Source organism: Saccostrea cucullata, unplaced genomic scaffold (genome assembly GCF_032062105.1).
Source record: "Saccostrea cucullata isolate Sc308-1 unplaced genomic scaffold, CSIRO_AGI_Scuc_v1 ctg5103, whole genome shotgun sequence".
NCBI lineage: Eukaryota > Metazoa > Mollusca > Bivalvia > Ostreida > Ostreidae > Saccostrea > Saccostrea cuccullata.
The window spans coordinates 3,696-25,060 of NW_026930252.1; the positions used below are offsets into that span (position 1 = coordinate 3,696).

At 33.3% G+C, this 21,365-nt stretch overlaps 1 long non-coding RNA gene and 2 pseudogenes across 1 annotated transcript; 2 read left to right on the forward strand and 1 right to left on the reverse strand.

Annotated features, from left to right (window-relative positions):
• Nucleotides 1-7,919: 7,919 nt before the first annotated feature.
• Nucleotides 7,920-10,069, reverse strand: LOC134283393 (uncharacterized). The gene is made up of 4 exons (XR_009995471.1): nucleotides 10,013-10,069; nucleotides 8,969-9,045; nucleotides 8,309-8,443; nucleotides 7,920-8,067 (listed from the first exon to the last, which is right to left on the reverse strand). It is a non-coding gene; the product is annotated as an uncharacterized LOC134283393 (long non-coding RNA).
• A 2,965-nt stretch (nucleotides 10,070-13,034) lies between these two features.
• Nucleotides 13,035-15,237, forward strand: LOC134283395 (beta-1,4-N-acetylgalactosaminyltransferase bre-4-like; annotated as a pseudogene).
• Nucleotides 15,238-18,714: 3,477 nt separating this feature from the next.
• Nucleotides 18,715-20,798, forward strand: LOC134283394 (uncharacterized; annotated as a pseudogene).
• Nucleotides 20,799-21,365: the final 567 nt, after the last annotated feature.

Genomic DNA, 21,365 nt, shown 5'->3' on the forward strand with positions numbered 1-21,365 from the left:
GTATCAGCGTTTTGTCAGTTCTTTAATTTAACTGTTTTGACATCACACTGCTGCTGTTAATTTGCTCAAAGCACTGAATGTAATCAATGGTTTGAATTGAATCAGCAGAGGAAAGTACAGTATGCTTACATTGGTCTATAACTGTGTGCTGTGAAAAGATTATCAACATGTACAGTCGGTACTTTTAATTACATATATATATGCTTTAATTGTACATGTATAAATTATATAGTGAAACCTGTCTAATCCGACATGCACTGGGAGATGAATTTTGTGTCGGAATAGAAAGGATGTCGGATTGAATGTGTAAAATAACATTAAAAGTAGTAAAATGGGAAGAAATGTTAGGTCGGAATTTACAGTGTGATTGATTTCACAGGTGTCGGATTAGACAGCTTTCAATGTATATGCATTTATAAGCTGTGACCACTTCTAAGAGATTTACAGTAGGCCCCTATACAGTATGTTATTATCAATTTCAGTTAAGTGTACAGTTTTGCATTACATCACATTCTATGATAACAGCTGCACTCAAGGTAAATAGTACACGCCTCCTAGCTGGAAGCTTTACGACTGGAACCCTAATCCCTGATTGGTTGCTCTTGCAGCAGACTATTTCCTTGTCAATGTTGATAATACATGTATGAGTTGACCAGTCACACAGCAGGGCGTGAATTAGTTACGCTGGATGCATTTGTCGAAAAAGATTGTGACGTAATGCAAAACTGCACACTTAACTGAAATTAATAATAAATGTGGGCTATGTTTATGATCAACAGAGGGATATGAGGATTCCAACTTTCTGTGCGAGTGTAATTGTGGATGTAAGAATGAATCGGATGTAGAAAACTTCAAAAGTTTTATAGTGAAACTTTTATACCTCACATTGTTTTAGAGCTATTGTAAAAATAAATCTTTGGACATGTAGCAATGTTGACCTTTGACAAAAGATTAAAGTTAGACATCCACTAAACGTTTCAGAAAATCAATTGTTTAGGGGTCCAAGCTGTTATTTTTCTCCTGAAGTTTTGAAATATGAAAATCTCCCCTAAACTTATTTTAAAATTTAATACAAAAGGTGTTTAATAAATTGGTTTGAATGGATTCACTACAGGAAATATGAAAAAGTTATGGACTTTATCATGTCCATTGATGTATTGTAGAACCATATTACAAAAGGTGTAATGGTCCTATAATACATTAAAGAACATGAATTGATAAAGTCCATAATATTTTCAAATCCTATTGTGAATCATTGATTCAATCCAATTTTAAACAAAAAATATTACATGGAAAGAATCAGAGTCATAGATTTAAAGCAAGTTTCAAATAATAAAAATGTAATTCATTCATTTTCATGAATTTAAATATTTAATTTAAATATTAATCAAATCAATATACTGTTGAGGTCAAAGTTCTCTGTGAAATTGTCACATTTCAAATGGAAAAAAAATACCGGTAGACAACCTTCAACATAATAATTATCCCTTCAATATACATGTGATGTAATACTTGTAGTCATTTTTATAAAACAGAAACAGGTATTAGAATAATTTTCACATAATTAGCCCTTGATGATGTGTATGTCATTGTGTATTTTGCATAACTTTTCAACTCCCAATTTTTTTTTTGTTCAAGACAATGTAACTATTGGTCTTTTTTGTTATTTATAATAAAAGATAACAATATTTTACTCATCTCTGACATCTGGAAATACATATACAATAAAACATGCTTATATAACAAATAACTACAAATGCCAGGGACAGACAATTTTGCTTTGTTTTAACCATAATTTTTTTTATATCTATTCGTTAGTTAAATTAGTTTTATATTTTGAAGACGGAGAATGAAAATCACTTTACTATAAGCTTCAATTCATTATTCCTCTTGCAGACTGAATTGTCTAGTAATGCCAGGCTTTTTCTTCACATCTGAGCCATCCAGATTAAATGTTTGAACTTATGTTGTTCTTTCATCATGGAAATACTGCATGGATGAAGCTTTTTGTTGTATATAGATATGTAAAAAATCATTGAAAACCTCAAGATCCAAGCCCGTACAAAAATTGAACAACTGATTATTTTCTGGTACCATTTCATGGTATATTTTAGAATTTCTTTGAACAGCACAGAAATTTGGGTCTTTAAAGTGAAATCAGCAAAACCATGGACCTTCGTCTCCAATCTCCCATGCAGATTTGTCATTCGTTCCTCTCTCAGACATGTATGAGCCGATGGAAGATAGGGCCTCCTTTCATCAGAAAATATTTTCAATAATCATGTCCATTGTTCTCTGGTGCCTGTTAAATTAATTAAGAAAATAGTAATTAATCTTGCATGCAATCCACAGAATATTTAAAATATTTGCTAAAAGATAGTTTATAAGTAAACAAACTTTTACAGATATATACAATTGCAATTGGTGTAATATTTTTTTAGATTTAGTCTGTTATTTCAAACATAAATTTGAATATTAATAGAAATATGTACATATACATACCTATATTCATGTATCGCCTTATTAACAGTTGCAGATGACTCTTGGTCAAATTCATGCTGTCCATCAGTAGCTGTTGGGTGTTTATCAGCCTTTGATGCAGTTTCTACCAAAATAAAAAAAGTTGAGCATTAAACTCATTCCCTGCAGTCTGTGAAGTACCAGGGTATATGTATTATTTAGAGTACGAGTTTCTTACTGTATCAGAGATACAGGGCGGGGCTTGAGGCGAGAGCGATATCTCTGATACAGTAAGAAACGAGTATTCTAAATGACTTGTGATATGACCTTTCTAAGGACCTCACTAATTTACATACGTATTTGGGTGTATACCTCCCAACCAATCAGATGATTTTGTAGAAAGTTGATTTAGTATCCCATTTTAAGCATTCTCAACTGAAATGCCGAGTGAGGTGGACGTGCAGGTATGTATCATTTTACAATTATTTAAGGGATGCATAAATTAATTTGTTTTCCAAAAATTTTATTTAGATTTGATTGCGCAGGGGTTTTTTTTCTCTATGCAGCTCTTTTTTTTCAGTTTAAGCTACGATTTAATGCAAAACATTTTGATATATAAGAATCATGTGGGAATATTTTTTAAACAAAAATGCTTCGGGAGATCGTAGATTCTGAGAGAAATGTCCGACAATGTTCTATACCGGTCGTCATATACAAAATTGAAATAAGCAGATGAAAGGAAAAGGGGGGGGGGGTATTTTACCTTCACGTTTTCATTAAAATGTTGAGTAACCAAACGGGGATAAAGCACTCACTGGTGCCCCCATCCCACCTTTGAGTTTTTTTTCTTTTTGGCTTTCTTAAATTTTTTTTTCTAAACTTGTATACATACGGTTTTTAATTCATTAACAAGTAAAGAAATGACCACATAGGTGTTAGTTGATTATAAATCTACCCCCCACGGAATACGATTTTCCGTTTTTTTTTTTTTTTTTTTTTTTTTTTTTTTTTTTTTGGGGGGGGGGTCAAAGTAATAATTTGTGAACTGCCCCACTCCCTCCTTTCTAAAATTTTTGAATCCGACAATAATACCTTATGTTATAAAATTTTATTTTTAATTCACCTCAGTTTTTGAGTAAATACTAACAGTTCTATGGCGAATTGAACGACTGGTATGTCTTTATACGAATACAGCTTTCCGTCATCGCTAAAAATAAACCGTACTGTATCGTTGATATTTTGCAGATACAGTACAGTTTCTGCTCATTTGCATAAGAAACGCCCACAAAAAGTGTTCTGTATCGCAGTTACAGTATGCTTGACTTCAAAGGAAAACTCGCCGGGTCATGTCACAACTTTTAATAATCACTCCTTAAATAATAATAACTGTTTTAATTGATATCTGAAAATTTGTTTAATCAGTCTTATTGCCAAACAAACATATTAGTTTAAATACCTGCTGGAAAACAAGATGAGGTTGCTGATACTGGCTTATAAGATCTTGTATATTTATTAGAAGACCTTCTACTAAGTGTTCCCTATTTGAATAAAAATAAAATATCATACAATCTACTTAGATATATATATTAACCTTTTTTAAAAAAAATGGGGGTAGTGGCCAACTTTTTCAAAGCCAAATTACTTTCACTTCCAATTTTTTCCTACAATTCCTTTATATCACTATACTATGGTAAAAAGTGGGGGGGGGGGGCATCCTTTCAATGAGCATTTTCTATAGTAAAGGTAATGTAAGGTAATGCCCCCCTGGCCCCCCTTGTTGCTACGTCCCTGAGTATCGTTGATGCCATAGAATACAAACTAGACAGCGATTCCTTAAATGTAGTACATGAAACAGTTGTAAACATGTATAAAACACATATGTATTTAAAATCCAGTCGATTTTTTTAAGTATTGTTGCATTCTTACCTTGTGGAAAATAATGGAGTTCTGGGAATTTGTTCTTGTTCCCCGTTTTTCTAGCTGGATTTTGGATCTGGTTGTTCAGCTACTGAGCTAGGCCTCATCTTACCATGCTTACATCAGCTGTACATAGTGTCTTCCCACAAATTTTTATTAAAATAGAAAATTTAGTCATAACACCAAATTTTCTATTTTAATAAAAATTTGTGGGAAGACAATAGCTTTTGACCAGATGTTTTCGTGGGCAAAAATGACTTTAGTGTAACGTACGGTTGTAATCATCATCGACCCCATGGAGTAACATGCACATTTTAACATCAATTCTCTGTAAGGACCAAAGTTTTACTGTAGGGCTGTGGCACACACCATGGGCGATTTCAATGAAACTTTTTCAGGTGATTAATGCCCATACAGTATGACATAATCAACATTCAAAATTAAGGTTACCACCTTGGTTGCCATGGTAACGGACAAAAATAGATTTTGACCCCATTTATGCCCATTTCATACATAAAAATGCTATATAATTCATTTCATATGGTATAATCATCTTTATTTTTATAAGATAAATAATACATTATATGAACAGAACACATGGAGCAATATATTACACAAATAAAAAAAATTGTAAATGTCACAGCAAATTCCTCAATTGGTGGCTCAAAGATGACCAAATTCTAACATTTCGAAAATGGACATTTTTACCCTGTTTTTCAAGAGGTCTATCAAAAATTGCAAGCACTATGAGAAAAAATCAACTGAAATTTTAAAAACACTGTAATAATGTTATTCAACTTTTATAAAAAGTAGAGTGGGTATTTTATTCGTTTATGATATTTTTAACTTCGAAAATTGGCATTTTGCCAAATAATTTATTTCTTTTTCAAAATTTTACCAGACACTAGTTGTTTAATAAAATTTCTTTTCCAATCAGTTTTTTCTTTAAAATATGAGAAATCAAATGAATAATAAATGTTTACAATTTTTTTTTAAGCTATTAATTAAAATAAATCAAAATTAATTGTTTTATTATTGTTTCTCAATGATCCCTTACAAAGGGCAAATAACTCAAAATCTAGCAAAAATTAGCTCTTTGATAGCCATTTTCTATAAATAATTAAACTTCTTTGTCATGCACTGATTCTGATGAAACTTTCCCCATTAGTACTACTTGATACCAGAAATAAAAATATCAAATAAAATTTGGTTGCAAGGTATCTTGGTTGCTATGGAAACAGCCAGAATTTTTTGAAAAATTGAGACTTTTGGCTACTTGAAATCTCAACTGAACATTTAATAAAATCTAAGAAAAACCAACAAATTATTGTCACAAAAACTACACACCTTGTTTTAATTTTATGCTACACAGAAAATGTTTAAAAAATTATTTGTACATGTAAGTCAGTGGTAAATATGGGTATATTTGAAAGCCAATTTAAATACTGAAAAATGCAAAGTATTCACTAATTCTAGGCGTCACTTGACCAAAATTTAATAATAACTTAAGAAAAACAATAAAATGTTTGATCTCAAAGACATAGGTGTTAGCAAAATCATTCTATAAATAACTTTTAGGGTTTCCACAGTTACACAGTAAAACCAAACAAAATAAGATTCTAAGATTGGATTAATGCTATTATCTTGAGGAAAAACAAGAAAATTCTAGACTGGCGCATCTTTAAGACCTTGCAACACCAACAACATACTGAAAACTTTTCACAGGAACTTTGCCCAGCAATCAATATTTTCAAATACTAGATACAAAATGGAGAAAAGGTGCTGAATTTAAATTGACTATAAAACTAACAACACATTGAAAAAATCATTAATATATCACTTACAATCTGTAAACATACACATACTCATTTGTATTCTGTTTATCAGTTTTATTCACGAGAACATTATTTTCCCACTATTAAACAAGACTTTGTGCTCTCAGAAAATTAATTCTCACATAAAATAGTATTTTTTGAGATTAAAAAGAGTATTGACACCAATTTGTGAAAAATTTGTCTATTTAATAAAAGAGTCAATGACAATGTTGTGAAAATAAGGTAAAATAATTGCAAAAATTATGTGATCTACAGTACATGTATATATAACAACTTTTATAATATGTTTTACGGTGTGACCGTTGGGGCGAGCGCAGTTTATTTACTATCATAAACCTACACATGTACTGTCTATCATTTAAGAAAAAGAAAGCGAAAAGAATAAAACAAAACAATAAAAAGAAACCATTTCCCAAGCATCGGGATCGAGATTCCAAACTTTTCGGAAGTTTCCGACAAAATCGGAAATACCCGAACCGTTGAAGTGACGAAAGTATGACGTCAGATAAAAAGTTCTGTTGACCTAGGATGCAAACGCTAGTTTTATGGAAAAGAGATTGCATTAAATCGTTCTTTTCAAGTAAGTTGTTGCTATGTTTTAGCCACCATGTTGCTATGCACCGCAACATGTTTTCCGTTTCACGGAAGCAACCGACATAACTTCGTCAAAATTCGTAAGTTTCCGGTGACGTCATTTGTATCATTTCCGAAGGACAAGGTGAAGGCCTGTGTTGTGGCATGGGGGTATTTTTTTGAATTGGGTAAGGCGAAAGCATTTCGTTAAGATTTCGGTAAGAAACAATGTTCCTTTAATTTTTTTTACTATTTTTGATTTATTCGCGCAAGGGACATTGGGTAGTGCAGGAATTCTGGGAATGTTGCACAGAGAAATTTGGCTCACGTATGTACAGATTTCAATCCGAATTTCCTCTGTTCATCCACGTTAGTCTATTGAGCTCGCTTCGCGAGGCTCGCTGCGCTCGCTATTAATACAGTCTTTTTTCAAATTATTAATCAAGAAAATCTTCATTCTGAACATTATCTAAAATGTGTATTTATATGTCAAAATATGGAAAAAAAAATCTGTTACATAACAATTTAGTTCAAACAGCTAGACTTAAAGTTACCCTTTTTTTTCTTACATCAGACGTTTACTGTTACAGTAATTAAACTTAGTTATAACAAAGGCATGGGGACCTTCGAAATTGCTTTGCTATATCTGTTATTTGTTATATCTGTAATATGTTTTACGGTGTGACCGTTGGGGCGAGCGCAGTTGTACCATCAAAAACACTTGAGATCAGCCACTTCGAACGTCAAGCCGCACGAGACTTCTCGACTAGCTGTGACGTCATACGACGTCACAAAGCTTGTCGGAGCTTACGGAGACAGCCGAGCGTCTGTTTGAAACTATAGAACTAGTGCAATTTTTGTCGAAAAACATTGCAGAGTTATTTCTTGTTTCTTTGAAAGATTTCTACAAAATGAAAGTCTGATATATGCATATGCTTTACGTTATTATTTATTTATTTATTCGGCAATATTCGCGCAAAGGACATTGGGTAGTGCAGGAATTCTGGGAATGTTGCACAGAGAAATTTGGCTGACGTATGTACAGATTTCAATCCGAATTTCCTCTGTTCTTACACGTTAGTCTATTGAGCTCGCTGCGCTCGCTATAAGGAATGTTTTAAATTTATATAGTTGGGGATCCAAGATGACTTCGCTTTATCCGTAAATTCACAATATCCGTGTTTGTACTAAACGAGTTCTGCTGTATGTGGTGTTATGGCTGTCCAGTGAAGAAAGTGGGTTTAAAAAGTGACACTTGAAATAATCATCTTCGACTTTTTCCCTGAAATAAAAAATAACATACATCTATACCCAATTTAAATTCATTATTTTTCTACAACATTTTTTTCATGTGAAAACAAAATTGATATTTTTTTCACTATCATGTATTTAATTCTAAACCAATTGTTAGTATTTACACCTTGAAAAAATTCCTCAAACATATTTTAAGTATAAACAATGGAAGATAAAAGCAACCTAAAAAATTTAGTGAATTTACCATCACAAACTTCAAAACTTCTGACCTCCAATTTCTTTAAACAGAATTCCCTCCAAAAGAATACTGTTTGGTAACGATACTGTCTGGAGTTCAGTTCTCATGCAGGATCACTTGCAAGTTTTCTGTCTTTGTTTATTAATTTTGTAACTGCCTCCTGTTTCTGGTATACATGTATAACCTTTGTGTTAAAAAAAGGATAATAAAAACATAAAAACAAAGATTATTTCCTAATAAGTTGCAACTATATAGTTCATTGCTGTATACTGGATACTAGTATTTCTATTTAGGGTTCCTCTATTTATAGTGCCTTATATGCAACTTTCTTGCATAAATCATACATATATGCATCATGTATGTTAGGGATATTCATACTATTTCATATAGACACTGTACATGTATCCAAGTACAGTTGCATAATAGCTTAATACATATTCAATTTATGAATTTGTAAATACAAGAAAAACTTTCCTGATAAAATTTTGATTGACTACTTGTAAGTTATATGGTGTTCCCACAATTAATTTTGAATTTGCTTGTGAATTAAGTATGGTAAGAGTATATTTCTTTTGATATATAGAACAAAAAAAAAATTCTAAAACCTCTTTGATAAAATTTTTATTAAAACATACATCATGTGTTGACTTTGTTGAGAAAATTGAATTAATTTAAGTAACAGTGTACTTACAGTTGCTCATATATCCTTTATTGGTGTCATTTGTATCATTTGTAACCTTTCACAGGTGATGCTCCTGTGTCACAGTTCTAAAATGTAACAATACAATCATAGTAGGTTCTACAACCAATTTTTGATTCTTTTTTTAAATTACTGTATCCCAAAACTTTATAAGAAACAAGAGGCCCATGGGCCACATCGCTCACCTGAGCACTAAGGGTAGGAAAAAGTAGAAAATGTTTTTTTATTGTAAAGTTTAAATCCAAAAGTAGTCCCATGACCAATCATGGATTGGCTATTTTTTAGAAAAATGATTTTTAAAGAATTTTCCTACATATATCTTTAAAAACTTTGGTTGGCCATTTTGGCCCCGCCCTACCCCTGGGGGTCATGATTTGATCAAATTTGAATCTACACTACTTGAGCATGCTTCCATATAAATATGATGAATTATGGCTTTGTCATTCTTGAGAAGAAGATTTTTAAAGAATTTTCCTATATATTTCTATGTAAAACTTTGGTTGGCCATTTTGGCCCCGCCCTACCCCGGGGGGTCATGATTTGAACAAACTTGAATCAACACTACCTGAGGATGTTTCCCCATAAGTTTCATCTTTCCTGGCACAGTGGTTCTTGAGAAGAAGATTTTTAAAATATGCCACTAAATTTTCATTAATTCCCAATTATCTCCCCTTGAATGAAGGCTTGGCCCTTCGTTTGAACGAACTTGAATCCCCTTCACCCAAGGATATTTTGTGGCAAGTTTGGTTGAAATTGGCCCAGCGGTTCTTGAGAAGAAGTTGAAAATGTGAAAAGTTTACAGACAGACAGACAAACAGACAGACGGACGCCGGACAAAATGTGATCAGAAAAGCTTACTTGAGCCTTCGGCTCAGGTGACCTATAAATCATGACATTAATAAAAGATTTAATTTTGCTGTGGTACATGTAGTTATTAGCATTAAATTATGATGAATGTTTATTTTATTAGCATCAAATTATGATGAATGTTTATTTCCTTACCAGGTAATTTTAATATTTAAAAAAAATTCTCACCTGCTTTTTACTGAAAATGAATTCTCAATGTATCTTTTCATCTTTATTTTCATTGTTAGAACTGTATTGGTACATCTAAAAATAAATTTATTATTAATTATTAAAATGAAATAAATTTGTGTGAATACATACCTTCAAGCTAGGGCATATCATTTTTATACATGTATTTTATTAAAGTGTGTATATATTGCTAACGTTAATTAAAAATTATGGGGTTTTTTTTCACAGTCAAACTGAATAGAGCCTTATAATATGCATGTGTTTATGTCCGTCTCCAATTTATACACACTTCCCTAAAAATTTTTTAGCCCCCCCCCCCCCCAATAAAACACACACACACTTAACAACAATGTAGTCTGTGCCCGAAAACATATATTAATTTTTCATTTCATACACACAAACCTAAGTTACATCTTCTATTACATTCTCCTCCTAATCAATAGTTGTATGATTTTCAAGAGTAAGTTAATTAATTTGCTTTCTAAAGTAAACACATATTTCTACTTTTTTTATACCTGTGCCTAGGGTAGATCCATTCCTACTGATTTCCCGGTGGCCGTATCCACTGCTTTTTAATGTTATCTTCCATTTGCATCATAATGTACGTATGGGTTTTCAGAATAGATGGAATCCCTCTAGTCAGACTTCATAAATTTTGTTCCAATATTTCACAAGACCTGTCTCTTTCATTTTCATTAATTGATTGATGACTTACTTTGTCACTCACAACTTAAACATCATTTTCTCATTGTTTATTTTCTGGTGTCTGTTTAGCCACATGTTGTTAGAAACTTCTTTTGACAGGAGAGTCAACCATTTTTTGTCTTCAGTGCAAAAGAGTCAGCAAAGGGAAATAACTCTCGGTCAATTTTCATGAAAAGTGAGGATTTCAGGCGAATGGAAAACAACATTTAACTGATATACTCACCTCAAATTTTTTTGAATCTTTTAGATCTAAGTTCTATCTTACTGAAAAAACCTTTTTTATAAGTTGAAATTGCCTGCAAAAATTTCTATGCACTTGAAGAAATAGGTACCTTTGTATTCATTTTATGACAATCTTTGTGTAAATTGATCTGTATTATATTAAAACCCTTGAGTTAAATTGAATAAAATTTATATGCCAAGAAACTTTGATTAGTTAGCTATAAAATGAGACCCATGTTACGTTCTCAACTTTTCTACGTTTAGGAAGCATGGAATTATTTTGCATGGTGATAACAATTAGGTCATTTTCGCCATGGCAAAATATTTAAAGGCCGTTGCTATGGAAACCAAGGAAGCACTGTCCAAAATTTACCCACCTATAGTCTTTATATAGGACACTCTTTAATATTATATTGATAAAATAAAATTCCATGATAGTGCGTGGCCAAGCAATTTTGGTCCTTACAGAGAATTGATGTTAACATTTCCAGAGGATCCAGAGTTTTTTCAGAACATGAATTAGTGTTTCGAAGTGGCAAAAGAACTAAATGGATACCGAGTCTCTAATGACGCTTCGCCATGTTTTACCCCTAACCTCGATTGACCTCAACATCCGCCGCAATGCATTATCGGAATGTACAAGTCGAGGATCTCGTTACACATGAAAAGTCATTAAAAAAATATCTGTTTGTTGGACGAAGTTGGAGGCTTATAGCTTAAAATATTATTAGGAATGATTGAATTATGTATTCAAGAACATCAGACGATACAACAGGAGCACAACGGTAATGAACAATAGCGCACTGACACTGTTAAACAGTACGGTGAGTAGATCTCATGGGCGCTCACTATATACACAATACAAGTTCTATAAAAACTTCATCTAAAGATGAAATCTTCACCAATTCGGCTTCATAAATGATGTCTCCAACTCTAACTATCACCCATCACCAAATACCACACTGCTGCATGAAATAACTACAACACAAGGGCAGTAACTCTCGTCTATCGTTGATATTGTCAAAACTTTACACAACACATAGCATTCCCTAAATCGTTTAAATGTATGTGATTAGAACATAAGTACGTCGATAAACTGTATAATATGTAACAACTTTCCAAATGCTACTCTTAAAGGTACATGGACACAGATTTGAACTTAATATTATCTGTATATTATCACGACTCATACAGGGTGTTCAATAGTATACGATACCATTTCAAGATTATTACGTCATAAACATGTGCATTTTCCTGTATTTTCTTAAAAAGTTTCAGAAGACACCAACTTTCAATGGAATTTTCTTTCAGATAACATTGTCCACAGGCATCGCCCACAAAGATCTTGAGATATGTGATTTGTTATTGAATTTTGCACAAAATATCAAAAAATTAACGTGGGCGACGGCTGTATACACTGTTTTCTCAAGGAAAATCACCCTTGAAATTTGCCATTTTGAGGCTTTTTCTGTTGAAAATATAGAAATGCTTCACATTAATGACGTCATATTTGCAGAGTGGTAAACCTTCATGCCATGTTCTTTCCTGATTTATCAGAGTCATTCATTTAACTAATATTTAAACCAGTTTCAAAACTTTTCGATGTCATTACATTTTTAGGGCGCAATAAAGCTAAAACCATACCTTCTTCTTTAATGTAACGAATATTGAATTACAAAAAATGCACTATAAACATTGCATATGTCCAATTTTATTCACACAATTTAATGGACATTAAAAGGGACACGACAAAGTAAGCTCACTTTGAAAAATTATATCGTTTTTGAATTATGTCCCCTACATGACGTCCAATCTGTGAGATGGTTAGACATTACGTAAAATTCCATGACTTAAGACAACTGTGCATTTCTCTTTAGTTTTAACCTGGATTTCCATTGCACATATACCATTTTTGATAAATTTAAGATTTAGATCTAGGTTAAGTAAATCTTAAGCTGGATTTCATAATAAGTCTTGAAATGAGGGTATACCCAGCTTGTTTGATATATCCATTCTGCTTGAAATGCAATTGTTAGCAACAAGATTGCCACTTTTCCGTGACATCTCGAGTCTAACTTGTTAAGGCCTCAACCGAATGACCTGCAACTTCCAGTTCAAGGTGCAGAGTGCGTGGCGAAGGAAATGTTCCTACCTACTTAATGGACTTCGATCACGAAGCGAGCTCTCTAATAACTGAGGAAACATTTTAGAAAATAAAAATGGACTTTTTTATTTTTAGGTGGTCAGATCATTTTTATTATTAAAGTTACCTTAGCCTTTAACATTTACCTCGATTGACAATTGCAATTTAGTCTGTATAAAATATTTTACGCTTTTTTTACTTTCTTTTAAGGCTGATAACCGAGGGTTTAACAAAGGGAAACTCTACAATGTTGGATATACCGAGGCAGCCAAGCGCAACCATAACTGTTTTGTATTTCATGACGTTGATCTTATTCCAGAAAATGATAATATTTTATATGGATGCATTAGAAGTCCCATGCATCTATCTAGAGCCATTGATAAGTTTAACTACATGTAAGTTAAATGTTTTAATTTTAAATTTCATGCTTCCAATATACCATTTTAGATATTATTTAACTTTTTTCAGTCTTCAGTAGATTAATAATCGGAAAAAAATTACTGTTTTTTTGACACACTGTTTAGTTTTAAAGGCTTCAGCCATATAAAATTTTATCTTTTTTTTTTTCAATTATATCAACGTCATGAAATACAAAACAGTACTGGTGTGTTAAAAAAACATGGGACTTCTAAAGATTTAAATGATGACAGAATAAAAAAGGTTAAAGGCCGAACAATAAATTTTTCAGTTATAATTTGAAATTGTACACTAGAAACAAACAAGAATCTCGTAAATATCAGAGGTGTTAAACATCAGAGGTGGAAAATATGCCATGAAGGGGTTAACCACCCCTGTGGACAGGTTGGAAGCGACCGTGTTGTCCTTGTCATGATCGGGAAATAACGTGGACAATGCAATGTGTAAAAAAATACCTAACAATTTGTATGAAAAACATCAGTCACCTTTTGACTAAATGATTGGTTGTATTTACTGATCCATATATTAGGCCATCAGACTCACGTCCGCGTAGTGCAGTTAGAGCGTCTGCTGGAAGGTCTCAAAGTAAGGAGTTGATCCTTACGTCGCGGGTTCGAATCTAACTGTGGGACGTGGAGACCGGTCCTTCAAATGAGACTTTATAAATCGAGGTCCCGTGTCGCAGTAGGTGTTGACACGAAAAAGATCCCTCCCTGCTCAATGGCACTGAGTGCCAAGCATAGGACAAAATTTGCAGCTCTCCACCGGCAAGTGGTGGTGTCTCCTTATAAGTAAAAACTTCTCGAGAGGGATGTTAAACAACAATCAATCAGTCTTAAATGACACAGTACAAGCGCATACGATGGATGTGACATAAACACCATCAAAGTCTTTTTTCAGAGGTCCATTCACTTTGCCCATACGATTTTCAATTTGAACTTTGAGCAAAATATTTGTTTGATGTCTTAAAGTTTCAATTTCCATATTTCTATCAGATAAAATGATTAATGTGAAAACCAAAGATATTAATGAAAATTGAGGTATATTTTAATACTTTACAGACTTCCAGATAATAAATTAATAGGAGGTGTGTCTGCATGGAGGAAGAAGGAATTTGAAATGGTCAATGGTTGGTCAAACACGTTTTTAAACTGGGGTGGAGAAGATGATGATATGAGTTACAGGTTAAAGCCTTTCAGAAAGGAATCAGAAATTTATGAACATTGTCATCCTTTTATTGTTATTAGAAGTAGTATTTATTTATGAAAAATTGAAGTTGAAATGATTGCTTTGTTCATCAATTGACACATAAAAGCTTTTGCATTCACTGGGATATAAAATATATATAGGGAAAATGAATATTAAGTTTTTTTTTAGGATTATTGCCAATGGACTGAAAATCTATCGTTTTCAAAATTCCATTGCTAGATACAAAATGCTTTGACATCCTCAAGCTGTTGTTAATACTGCAAGGTAATGTAAAGGGGGGTAATTGTACACGCTCAGTGGACTACTTATTAAAAACAAAAATTTAAAATTAACTTAGTTTCGAACATTCTCATAGAACTGAAGACCTTTTCTTTCTTTTTATAGATTTACCCTACTGGAAAGCAGTTTTGATCGCCATAGAAGAGATGGGTTGAACTCCTTACGCTATGCTGGCGTTAATATAACTGAGTTTAAATTATTCACAAAGATTTCTGTTAGTCTATTATAATGTCTATATATAAATGAATGAATCTGCAACTAGAGTTCGAAGGGTTTGTGTTAAAAATTACTAGTATGCTCATCCTTTTGGAAATTTCTTTTTTTTCAAGAAATACATGAATAATAACTTCCTTACTTATGCATGCTACCCCTTTTGGGGCATAGGCCGCTGACAAGATTCCTCCTGGCCCCTTTATCTTGAGCAATGCTTTCTACCTCCTTCCAGTTCTTCCCCATTATTTTGACGCCTACCTCCAAATCTTTCCGACATGTGTTCTTTGGCCTCCATCTACTACGTTCTCCTGAGGGGTTCCAGGATAGGGTTTGCCTTGTGATGTTATTGTGTGGCTTGCGTAGAGTATGCCTTACATGTAACACCTCAAACTTCTCTTCATTATTTCTGCTTCTATAGGGTCTTGGTTTGTTCTTTGCCAAAAATTGGTGTTGCTTATTTTGTCGGCCAACCTTATCTAGAGGATTACATATTGAATACTTTCATTATAGTGTAGGGAAGTAAGAAACCACACCCCCTACCCTCTCTTTTCTTCTTCTTCTTCTTCTTCTTCTTTTATACATTTCTATTTAACATATAAATGAAGGGAAAAAACAACGATTAGAATTTTTTTCAATATTCCTGTGAGATTTGAAAGTAAACTTAGACAAATTCAAATTTTAACGATCTTAAATATATTTTTCTTGATTTATAACTCATTAACTAGATTACCAGAAAACAGCAGTTTTTAGTGAAAAGTTGCATATGCATATTTAAATGATTGACAGCTGAATCATTTTTAGCGTTACACACTGTTAACCTAACTAACCATTTGATTCTGAAGCAGAGGACATGGGTTCATGATTTTGCAGAGGCGCGTGTGTAAGTTTCTTTTTCCATCGATTATTTTCGTTAATGTACAAATGTCTAAAAGGCACTGACTATTGTCTGTAAGTAGAATGGTATGTTATGTTAAGCTGAATTTTTTTTCCTGAACCCCCTTCCCCTTAAAATAATCATCTGTAGCCACGCTTGCTACTTAAATGATGCACTCCATTCTTATTGAGATTAATCTTATATGAACGCATTTTTTCTAAGCAAATGTAACAACGTAAAATTTACTTCAAAATCAAGCAGTCAATATTGCAATGTTGTTTCAAAATTTAGAATCAATATTGTATCAAAAATACAATGCTTGAAGAAAATTTTTTTTTAAAAAAACATGTGTGTATCTTTATTTTACTTACATTGTTGAAATGTTTTCAATGTTTCCATTTTGTCTCATATTTTAAATGATCTCGTTAATATGATTGCAACATATGAACAGTTAAGCTATATAATTGATAATTTTTCAAATCCCAAATTAATTCTCAATGCTCACCCTATTAGCATGGTTTGATTAAATTATATTTAATATTATAAGTTGTATAAATTGTGCATTTTTAGAAATTATTTTACGTTGTTATATATGTCCTTACAGCGAATTAGAAATACCACTTAAAGAGAGTATTGCATTTTTTACAGCAGAACACTGTGGCCATTGCGTGTGGCTTCATACAACATTGAAATCAACTCACATTAACTTGTAAAATCTAATGATACACCTGTAACGTGCGCCGAATACACAAATCTGTTAATAGCTCGCTGTGACACACTTACGAAATGCACACCAGACAAAATGAATTAAAACTTTAACAAATTGTAATGATAAACAAATAATTACAAATAGTTAACAAACACAGTTACAAACAAATACACAATACCGACAGAATTTACTCCGCTGTTCATCTATAAGTCCTCCAACATGATTAACCGGTAGTCAGCTTCGCGGACATCTTTCGTTACACAAGGTGAGGTAATATATATGTACTTCCATGGTAATAATCCAGGCCGAATTACGAAGTACGTCCAGTACCGTCCACCATTCTATCGTCCCGAATCTGCTGAATCTGCCTCCTGGCAGACGATCGCGTGCACGCGTGCAAACGTTCCTCGTATTTCCTGTAGTGGCGACATCCGAGAACTTCCGAATGGGACCGAGTGACGTCACACAATAAAAATAACAACTACAGTGACGCAACATCTATAAATAATTTTAGAGTATCGTAACAACACCTTAGTAACCATGTGACCTAGATTCAAACTTAAAATGATACTTGTTAGACTAAATTAGATATCCTATTGGGCTATCAAACAAGCTATTGAAAACTTTACCGGTATTTCGTAATCCACTAAACTAAACAAACACTGCACCATATGGTCAAAGAACGCACAAGTTAAAGCAAGGTTATAATTAATGTTTGTTTGAACAACTTCAATTTATATTTAACTTAAACTATCACTTAAACCGACTAAACAACACTGAGTATATTTTTCTTTACTGACAATTTACACTTCCCTCCTGCTGGCCCTAAAGTAACATGTTCAAATTAAGTGTTTTCTTACACTTCAATTAATAAATATTTTGCAGGAACAAAAAGCTAGCCTGTACCTCAAACATTTAATTTTTTGCAGAGATACTTAACGCGTAGGTACTGAGTGATTAAAATATTGGTATGTTTAAGAGCAAAGTTATTGAAGAATAGTAATATTAATTTGCAGCAATAAGAAATATAAATGAAATATACAACCAAATCATGCATAAGAACAAAGGTGACATCAATATGAAAGCATGATATATACGTTTTAAAACTACTTTGATGATTGCGAAAAGGATTTTAAGATTTCTCTAAAAAAAAAAAAACTACAATGTATTGTGCTGTCTCTGTAAGATCTCTAGTTTTACTTCTTCAATTAAGTTCTTCTTGACTGTTGAGTCAATGGTTAGATATTTCTTATATACAAAAACTGCTATGACCAAAGGAATGGTTAATACTGTACTCTTTATTAAATCTAACTATATTCACGCCTTGATAAATGCGGCAAAGATCAAAAGATATATCTTTCGACCTTTATAAAAAAGCTGATTAGTGTTTTAAATAATTTTTTGCCACATGTTATAAACAGAAGAAAATCGACATAATTTTGCCGCAAACTAAATTTGCTTCTAAGAGGTTATCGGACAATGAAGGTTTCATCTTTTGTCTTTTTTTCATAATGGCCATTTATGGAGTTTTATGGAGATATGAAGCGACAATACTGCTGAGGTCACAATAGTCGAAATAAAGTTAACATTATATTTTAAAAACAGATAATGCATCGTGCTTTGTTTTACGTAAAACCTTGTTCATTAAGCGGCCATAAAGGACAATAAATTATCACTCGTTGATGAGGATTGAGAGAGGAACCTTTTTTCTTTTTTTTTTTAATTTGATTAGAATAATTTTTTTTTTAATGTAGCTACATGTAAGATACTAAACTTTCACCCACATGACAATGATTTTGCAAAAAAATTGGAAAAAAAGATTCTGAAATAACGAGATAGGTGATAACGAATCACCTACCTTTATTTTTTTTCTTGGAATTCATATTAAATCTGAAATTGTAGATTTAAGATACGTATTAAGTTATATTTAGAGTACGAGTTTTCTACTGTATCAGAGATACAGGGCGGGGCTTAAGGCGAGAGCGACAGCTCGAGCCGGGCCCCGCCCTGTATCTCTGATACAGTAGAAAACGAGTACTCTAAATGACTTGTGACACGACCCCTAAATGAAGTTTGTGTTTTAAAATGCTCCCTCGATAGAACAAACCAATCAAATTACGGTATTTCACTGTTCAGCCAATCAGATTACTTCATTGTTGAATATATAAAAAAAAGTTGAGAGAGCGCGCTAAAACTGTAGCATTGCGATGGAACATGTGGACGCTTTTGGGGAATTTGAGCTGGGCAGCGATTTTGATTTATTAGACTTGCCGAGTTTAGATGAATTCCTAATCAACGAAATCGATGATATAACATTATCTCAAGTTTGTGAGACGATAGAATTCGAAAACGCGGCATATGAAGGATTGATGGACCTCTCCCTATCCCCTGTGCCTGGCAATGACAATAGCTCGTTGATGGAAATTGAAAACAAAGACATTGTTTTGAGTGAAAGTCGGTTTGCTCAACCGGTGAGTGATATTGATATTAAGAATCTGATAAAAGACCAAGAAAATGTAAATACGAAAAACAACACCAAATGGGCCATGAACCTATTTGAGAAATGGCGGGCCAGTCGAGGAGCGGACATTCCCGAGCTTAACCACATGACTACAGAACAGATGAATTTTTGGTTAGCACGATTCGTAATGGAAGCCCGTAAGAAAGATGGTACAGAATACCCACCCCGATCAATCTACCTGATTTTGTGCGGACTGTTGCGATTTTTGAAGGACAACGGAGTAAACGACAAGAATTTCCTCGATGAGTCTAACGGAGAATTTGCAGAATTCCGGAAATTAGTTGACGCAAGGATGAAATCCCTTATCGACAAAGGACTGGGGTGTGATATAAAGCAGGTTGACCCTATTCTCCCCCAAGATGAGGAAACCTTGTGGCTAAAGAGCGTGTTTGGAAATCTCAGAGCAGTTGCAACATACCGTATTTTTTTATGCGTGTAAACTCTTTGGATTACGAGGATACGACGAACACCACAGTTTACAGTGCGAGCAGTTCAAAATCGGAGAGGACGGTGCTGGACGATACATCCAGTTCGCTGGAAGGGCCACAAAACACTATAAAGGTGGCTTAGGACATCTGAATGTGCAGTCAAAAAACCTGAAGCACCATTCTCCCCCTGGTAAGTACATGTACTGTATTTATTTATTGTAACTGTTAGTTGATCCCCCCCCCCTTACACCCAAACATTCAAAGAAATGTACATACTGTAGTTAACTTCCTTTTATTTATTGAAGGTGATCGCTGTATGGTTGACTACTTTGAGCTGTATTTAGAGTCCCTGGGGAATACGGGTGCATTCTACAGACGGCCATTACCTCCCACAGACGAAATTCAGATACGTTTCGGTCAACAATTGGTTGGAGTAAACAAGCTGAAATCATTTATGAAAACAATCGCTGAAAAGGGTGGACTGAAGGGAAATTTTAGTAACCATAGTGGTAAACGTACTTGCGCCACGCAGTTGTACTTGAGTGGAATTTCCGAGCAAGAAATTATGCGACGCACGGGGCATAGGTCCGAGAAAAGTGTAAGAAAGTACAAGCGAAGTAGTGAAGAGATTGATGTTGCAGTGTCGAAAGTTTTGGATCCCCCCCAGAATAAGTCCGTATGTGTAAAATCTGAAAATGATGTTGAGCCCCCAAGAAAGAAGGTGAAATGTGAAAGTTCCTCAGGCTCAGAGGAATATCGTTCCGGTTTGAGGGAATTCCGTGTTCTGGAAGATCTTACCAATTCAAACAATAAGGCAGTTTTTGCTAATTGTAGTTTTAATTTTAGCATTGGCAATTAAGCGGACTTTTACAGTGTAATTTTTTTTATATTGTAAAAAAAATGTTTGAAAATTGATGTTGTTTCAGATTCTGTTTAAAAAAACTTTGAAAAATTTATGCTGCTTCAGATTTGTTAAAAAAAACTGAAAAATTGATGTTGCTTCACATTATTTTGAATTTCATGCCAGATAGCTGCATTAAACATTTTAAAATTTACACAGGTCTCTTTCTTTGAAATTTACTTGAGATGTTGGCGGTGATCCAAATATTGTTCGTGCTGTATCAGGGATATTTTGCAGATACAGTACACTTTTGTCCTCATTTGCATAAAACACGCCCCTCAAAAGTGTACTGTATCACAGTTACAGCACAGTCAATTTCTATACAAAAACACCAAAGTCGTGTCACAATTATAGAATTATACTTCGAGTTTGTAAAAAAGCAAAAAAGCAAGGTACTCTAATTGTCTATTGAACAGTAGAATAAGTGGGGAAATAGAATACTCCTGAAAGACTTCTTTTAAGCTCCAATGTATTCAAGATTATGAAAAATTTGAATTTCTATATTAGCACTTTTTCCGTTTTAAGGGACTTGGATTTAAACAAACTTAAATATGCACTATACTGAAAGGCTTGTATATTTAAACGAAATTCATTGAACTTGAGGAAAAGATTTTGAAGAATTAAACTTTTTTTTAATTTTAATACCCTTGCAAAAAGATTTGACCTTGAGCTTCCCCGGGGCCATGATTAAAGTTTAAAAAACTGCACTTTTTGAGGAAATTTTTACCATTC